This window comes from Asparagus officinalis, chromosome 7 (assembly GCF_001876935.1).
Source record: "Asparagus officinalis chromosome 7, Aspof.V1, whole genome shotgun sequence".
NCBI lineage: Eukaryota > Viridiplantae > Streptophyta > Magnoliopsida > Asparagales > Asparagaceae > Asparagus > Asparagus officinalis.
The window spans coordinates 142,954,441-142,962,057 of record NC_033800.1 but is presented as its reverse complement, the minus strand read 5'-3'; positions in this window follow the sequence as shown (position 1 = coordinate 142,962,057).

The following is a 7,617-nucleotide window of genomic DNA, read 5'->3' as shown; positions in this document are numbered from 1 at the left end:
ATCAGATGTAGACTTTAAGGTTTTTGGCAAACCCTCAGCCTTCAACGGATTTGACGTGCCTTAACCGATTACTGTTTGAATCGGGCTTGCATGTGAATTGTTTAAGTCCGTTACGCATGTGACGTTGTGCTAAGAGAGTTAACTCTCTTAGTGCTACGATATTGAATACGTAGACTTCGTCTAACTCTCTTAGTGCTACGATATTGAATACGTAGACTTCGTCTTTCTTACGGGAATAGACTACCCGACAATGCGTGTTAGGCGCTGACAGACTACCCGACAATGCGTGTTAGGCGCTGACTTATCCCTACTTAGGCTTCGGGATAAAATTTCCCGTGCGTGTGAAGCACGGATTTTGGCATTATGAATAACAACCTGCCACAATGTCGAATATGTGGGCTTTTGTTCGTTCTACAATTAAGAACTAATCGGCAATGCATGTTAGGCATTGACTTATCCCTGCTCAGGATTTGGGATAAAATTCCCCGTACGTGTGAAGCACGGATTTTGGCATTATGAATAACAACCTGCCACAATGTCGAATATATGGGCTTTTGTTCTTTCTACGATTAAGAACTAACCGGCAACGCGTGTTAGGCATTGACTTATCCCTGTTCAGGATTCGGGATAAAATTTCCCGTGCGTGTGAAGCACGGATTTTGGCGTTATGAATAACAATCTGCCACAATGTTGAATATGTAGACTCGGTCATTTTCACGGGAACGAACCACCCAGCAGCACGGGTTAAGCGCTGACTTATCCCTACTTAGGCTTCGGGATAAAATACCCCAGACTAGATTCTGGTGTCTTTTTCAATCGGTAAAAGACTAAACCGGCAACGCGTGTTAGGCGTTGACTTATCCCTACTCAGGATTCGGGCTAAAATTCCCCGTGCCTGTGCGACACGGATTTTAGGAGTTAAAAAAGTGGTGTCTTCTCTTGGGGTAAAGACGAACCCGATGTGGGAGAGGAAAAATTTTATATTCTATTTCCCAAAGCTGAAGAGGGAGAATTTTATATTCTATCTTCAGTTGAAAAAGGAATCTCCAAGTGGGATCTCCACTTTAAGAATCCGGGAAGGCGAAACTAAGAGTGGGATCTCCACTCCGAGAATCAAAAAGATTCATATAACCCTAACTGTCGGAAGGTTTGATTATCGAACTAAAGGTGGGTTTTTCGTTTATCGAGAATGAATTATGGTTTTGACCCTAACTGTAGGAAGGTTTGACCAAGCGGGAGTTTGAGGTGATCCTAACTGTAGGAAGGTTTGATCACTCGATTTGAAAGTTAACCTCTTGTTCATGAAAGGAATCGAGAGGAGATTTTGGCTGTGGTCCTAACTGTAGGAAGGTTTGACCAGGTGGGAGGTTTGAGGTAACCCTAACTGTCGGAAGGTTTGATCGCTCGATCTGAAAACAGACCTCTCGTTCATTAAAGAGATCGAGAGGGGATTTTGGTTGTGGTCCTAACTGTAGAAATGTTTGACCAAGTGAGAGTGGGAGTGGGAGTACAAATCACAATGAGAGTGTTGACTTGTACAAATCACTTAGTAGGGGTTCTTAGTGTCAAGTGATAAGAACTAAACACGAAGGGGTTTGACAATTCGTCAAAGATTGACAGATCAAAATTCCAAGCATTATATCTGGATTCTAACCATGAAAGTATTGAGTGCACGAACATAGCGGAAGTTTGAGTGGATTCAACCAAAAGGAATTTTGGTGGTCCTACCGTCAATTAGTCTGATCGGTGGGGGATTTTGTGGTGGGAGACTATGAGTCGTCAAACACCAATGAGAGTTTTATGAGGGAAAATTGATCCAATGAAGTGATCGAATCTCATCTCAGCAAAAGAGTGTTCGGAAATCATAATAGGAGTTTAGTGTTTATCATTTTGTTCATAATGATCGGGTTATCCCTAAGAATATTACATTTAACATTTTTCCGGGAACTTCCCGTTACATGAATTATCCACCCTCAGCTTTCTTTGTAAAACTGGGTGTAACGAGGAGTACGTTATCCTCAAACACATGTTCGGGTTATCCTTAAGAATACAAGATTCTCTAGGAACTTCCTGTTACATAAATCATCCACCCCCAGCTTTCTTTGCGAAACTAGGTTTAACATTGTACTTAGTTGGATGACCAAGAAGTAGTTTATACTCGTATACTTTTTGGAGTGTAGGAATGAGCAGTTTATACTCTTATACTTATCGGAGTCTTCATTCGGCTTAATTGAACGATATAACGCCGGCTTCAACCAAGGTTTGGATACTATTCTTGAGAGCAAAGCAATCCTTAGTGGGATGAAGGACCCTCCTGTGGTACGCACAGTACTTTGGATCCGTAGTATCGTCAGCTTCCTCCTGATTTGCGATAGGTGGTAGCTTGATCTTGTTGTTTTTAAGGAGGGATTCGAAGATGGCTGGAATGTCTTCGTCCTTGAAGGAATATTCTTTTTGGAGTTTCGGATCCGAAGTCTTTTGCTGCCTTTGGGGTTGTTGTTGTGACGTTTGATTAACACCAACAGCAGCTGCAGGTGCCTTGCCCTTACCACGGGAGGCGAAGTTCGAGTTCGGAGGATTAGGCGTCGGTTGGCTGCTCTCGGCCTTCTTCCTTCGGAGGAAGCGTTCGGCCCGCTCTCCACGCATCTTCAACTCTTTCCAAGTATTGGACGGTGCGACTCCCATAACTTCCAATATCTCAATAGATAGGTTGTTATGACATGTCTGGAGGATGAAGTCCTCCGTGATTGGATCTCGGCAGTTCATTGCTTTATTCCGAAAGCGCTTGACGAAGTCGTCGACTGTCTCGTCATCCTCTTGTTTCTCATCGAAAAGTGTCCTGATGGATACCTCATCATCGTCATCAAAGAAATTGCCGAGGAATGAGCTCTCCATATCGTCCCAGTTGTTAATACTTCCGGGCTTGAGACGACAGTGCCAATCGAAGGCCGACCCGCGAAGGGTACCAACGAATGACCAAACCATCAAAGCTTCATTGTCGGAGATCATGCCTAAGTGGGACTTAAAGTAGATCAAATGCTGAGTGGGTGAACCATTCCCATCAAACGGTGTGAAGTTGATCAGGTTAAACTTCGTCGGATACGGGAGCAAATCCCACTCTCTCGGATATGGACACAGAATACCGGTCCTTTTCACCTCTCGAGCAAACATCAGAGCGTTGATTTTGCTTTCGAGATCTTTTATTTTCTCATCCTCGCTCGTATCGGGGCTTGGACGATTCTTAAGAGGAATAACGGGGCCACCCTCAGTGTTGTCATTATTGGTAGGACCACCCCCAGCGTTTTGGTCAAGGGGAGGGTTCTCAGTATCGAGACGTTCATCCACATCTGAATCGCTACCTACTTGGTGAGCAAGGTTACGATGGCTGGATTCACTGAACTGATTGGACAGAGCCCGAATTTGTTGGTCATGCTCTTCCCTCATTCGTAGCATAGCCATTTCCATTTCGATCTTGAATGCCTCTTTCTATTTGGTTAGAGCATCCTCGAGAATTTTGGCGATTTGCTCGGTGTTGACCATGAATGCCTCGTGCGATTGTCCTGGGCTAGACACCGTTTGGTCAGAAGCGACTGCAGAGTTGGCATCTGATGCTTCATCATCGGAGGATAATCCCTTCTGCATTCTCAGATAATCCATTTGTCTAATAGTTCCCGATCGCAACCGGGTTAGACGATGCGATATAAGCGGGTTAGAGCTAGAAGGTCGAATTGACTTTCCCTTATCAGCCATATTTATTGTGACTTCCGAGAGTTCGTCACATTGAACAGCCGATCGCTCTTTACGGAGACGCTTTGGTCTGGACTTGGCCATTCCGTTAGAGATCCTCTCAAATACCGAGACCCTCCGCGGAGCGGCCTTGGGGCAGCTACATGCCGATAAAACTGCCCTTATAATGTTTATGCACGGACAATGAGAGTCCGTTTCTTGGGTACTTCTCTTTCGAGGTCTGTTCGTACCCCCAGCCTGATAGTACAACTCATCGATCTGAAGACCGGAGTAACCTATCGCGTGTTGGCACGATCTCTCAGGTATAACGTCGTCGTCTGACAAACACGTTTCCTTCTGAGAGCTTGTTGTCTTATTGGCGTTCTTAAGAGTCACGCGTTTGGAGCTACGCTTTTGGGAGCGCGAGCTTTTGATGGGCTCTTGGTCTTCAATTCGCCGTCCGATGCGATCAATTGCAGGGGTTTTTCCATTATAGAAAGGCCCTGACTTGTTGCGAGGGCGTGTGTGACCCCCAGCTCGAGTGATTGCTCGGGATTCAGTCACCGGACCCAAGCGTTCTTTCATCGGAACTTTGCCTCGATCCTCGTGCAAGGGACCTAGGCGATCCGTCATCCTCATCTTGAAACATGATAAGTCTTCATGGTCGTAAGGCATCACTGGGAGTGTAGAATTCATCGGGACAGGAATAAGGGCCGCCGGAAACTCAGACGGGACTGTAGGAAGTGAATCAGCAATAAAACGGACCAAACCAATTTGAGTTTTGCTCAAACCACCATTTGGTTGTTTGACTTTGGCCGAGCCACCATTTGGTGGTTTGAACTTGTCTGAGCCACCATTTGGTGGTTTGAACTTGGCCGAGCCACCATTTGGTCTTCTGGTTTCTCTGACGCCTTCGGGAACCGTTTGGGTTGTTTTTTATGCCGGTTTGGACTTTGCCCTCCAGACTCGGCGTGATCTTGGTGGCTTCTTGACCACCTCTTTCTGCTTTAGATTTTGCGCTTCTCGCACGGGGATCCGTGTGTGCGCAATCAAGGCATGACACTTCTGAATACGCTCCTCGAGGGTTGAGCGGGTCCGTTTGACTTGGATCCATTCATTCGCTGTTGGCTTAGAGGATACGTCATTCATTTGCTGCTGAAGGGGTTTGCACCTTCTGGACTTCAGATCCGCTTCGTAGCGAATCCCGTCAACCGGCTCCAAAGCCTTACCGAGTCGACGCGCAAGTCGTTGGCGCTGTCTTTGGCGTGCCCTCTTTGATAGGGTTGGCATGCCTTCTGCAATTAACTACTTGGTGCAGGAAAGGTCCAGATCTGTAGATCCGGGCTCATTAGAGGCTAGAGGGGCATTACAAGGCGGGGTTGCAGCGGCAACGGGGGCCTTGATCCTTCTGCGCTTGCGAGGGGCGGAGGATCTGGAGGAGGAGGACGACAGATATTCCTCGAATTTCAGTTGGTCGAACTCGTACTCGACCTCTTCGTAAACCGGGATCTGGATCCGTGGTTGCGGCACGACAGCTTCGGCAGTGAAGCTGTTGGCTCCCACTGTGGTCGCCAGCTTGTTTGGGTCAAAAGTTGATATTTTCATTGTCATTGAATCTATTACAACTTTGGTCATTACAATAAACTCAAATAAAAAATTTGATCTTTTTATAAGATCTCCTTTATACAATGAAAATAAATATTACAACTATTGTCAAACAGCGCAACGGATGTTTATCACCCGCTGCTTGCGTGGGATCTTTACGTGTACCGGGGACGTTAATATCCGTGGACCGCCGTGGATCAGATCCGGTTAGCAGAAGTTGGATAATCAATGCTCTCACTTCACGAAGGAAGTAATTGCAGTAGCGTCGATTTTGACTAAGCAAAATCACGGCTCTTCTCGGGATTTAAGACTAAGCTTAAATCCGAAGGAATAGGGGACGAGTCTCAGATCTCTCGAACTCCACTCTTTATGTACAGGAGATCGCCAAGATCTGCTAACCCTCTCTGAAATTCGTGGCTATGCACTTGAGAAACCGGCAGTACCTCGCCTTCTTGATCTCCTCCTCCAAAAATGAACACTAGAGCTCTTATTTATAGTCTTGGTTGATGGTTTCTTCAGCTCAAAACGAGGCATTCCCTCTATCTTCAGTTAGTTACTGTCTAACAACAATATCAGAGTAGTTAGAATCCAAAATCCCGAAAGAATCCATAAAAGAACCGAGAAAACTAACTTTTGGCCGAACAGTCACCTGGTGGCTCGGCCCGGGGCCGAGCCACTGGTCTGGCCGGGTCGCTTTGGCGCAACTCGACCGCCAGTGGCTTTATCTGTTTTCCGGGTTTTGACTTGTTCCGTCGTTACGCGTATTTTGTCGTTTCGTTAACTTGTACGCTTTCCCGATTCGTTTCGCGAACGCATGGATAGTTTGTCGGTGGCCGATGAGCGTGCGGGCCACTTGGTTCGCCGATTTGGTGGCTGGTGAGTGTATAGGCTATTCGGTTCGTCGTTTCGCTTCATGTGTTCATTGGCGTCGGATAATCCTCTTAGACTTAGATAGTGGCGTTCATCACCTTCTCTCTGTCTCGAGCTGTGCGTGGATACCTATAGGCATTTTTAGACGCCTACAAGATGTTAGCTTGACTCAGACATTATTGACCAAATCAATCATGGTTTCTCTGTTGAGAGAATGTGTATCGTGGGTGGTTGAGAGAAAATCTCTCATGGGGACGGATCTGAGGGGTAGAGATGATGAGTTTAGCCCCTATGTGGGTGGTTGAGAGAAAATCTCTCATGGGGACGGATCTGAGGGGTAGAGATGATGAGTTTAGCCCCTATATAAGGAGGATCATTCTCCTTGAGAAAGGGGACGGATCTGAGGGGTAGAGATGATGAGTTTAGCCCCTATATAAGGAGGATCATTCTCCTTGAGAAAATACAATAAAAATAAGATAAAACTCACTTACCCATTACCGGAGCTCCTCAGAGATATCATCTTTCATCTTCTCTGTAATCGATCAATCTTTCTGTAGCAACCAAGCTTTTACTTGCTCTTTCCCCAGCAATGATCAAAGAACATCTCGTTACATATTTCTGATCAATGAGACTGTGTTGTTCTGATGTTTTGTTACTATATTTGGATGCATGGGCTAAGATGTTATTTCTAAATAAACTCAAGAATAGCTTTTCTTCATCTTTTGCCCTTCTCCTCATACCTTTCATAACCTCTTTTCGTCCTATGAACTTTAGGTATCGTTTGGCAAAGGGTAAAGTGAGAGGTTAAGGAGACTTAACCCCTTCTTTACCCGCCAAACACAAAAATCTATATATGGGTTAAAGTGAGTTAACTCACTATAATTTGTCAAACATAAAATATATAAAAATGTTAAGTTAACCCCTCTAGAGGGATTAAAATGAGTTAACCCCTCAAAATGAGGGGTTTACTAATACTCCTACTTAGAAGGATTAAGAACTAACTCATCTAATTATAAAAAAAATAGTCAAAATCATTGTTATTCTCAAACACTAAAAATGATCATAAGTGTTAAAATAAAACTTATATAACATGTTAATAATTTAGTCATTCGGATTATCGAATGGGTTAACTATGTTAATCTTTTTTTTTAATCCCTCTTCATTAACCATTTGCCAAACGGAGCATTAAGGTATATGAAGTCTAGCCTAATATTTGACTTTTGGAGCGGAGCAATAGAGACTCCATTACTCTTGTGCGCAGTGGGTATAAAAAAGAAGAGTCACCTCTGATGCTCTTAATTTACTGCTTCAATATAAGATATTTTTTTTCTTATAGTATGACAACATTGTGCATACACCAGAGTATGTGGGCAACAATCTCAGGTGACAGGACACTTTGATTCAAAAATCTAACAT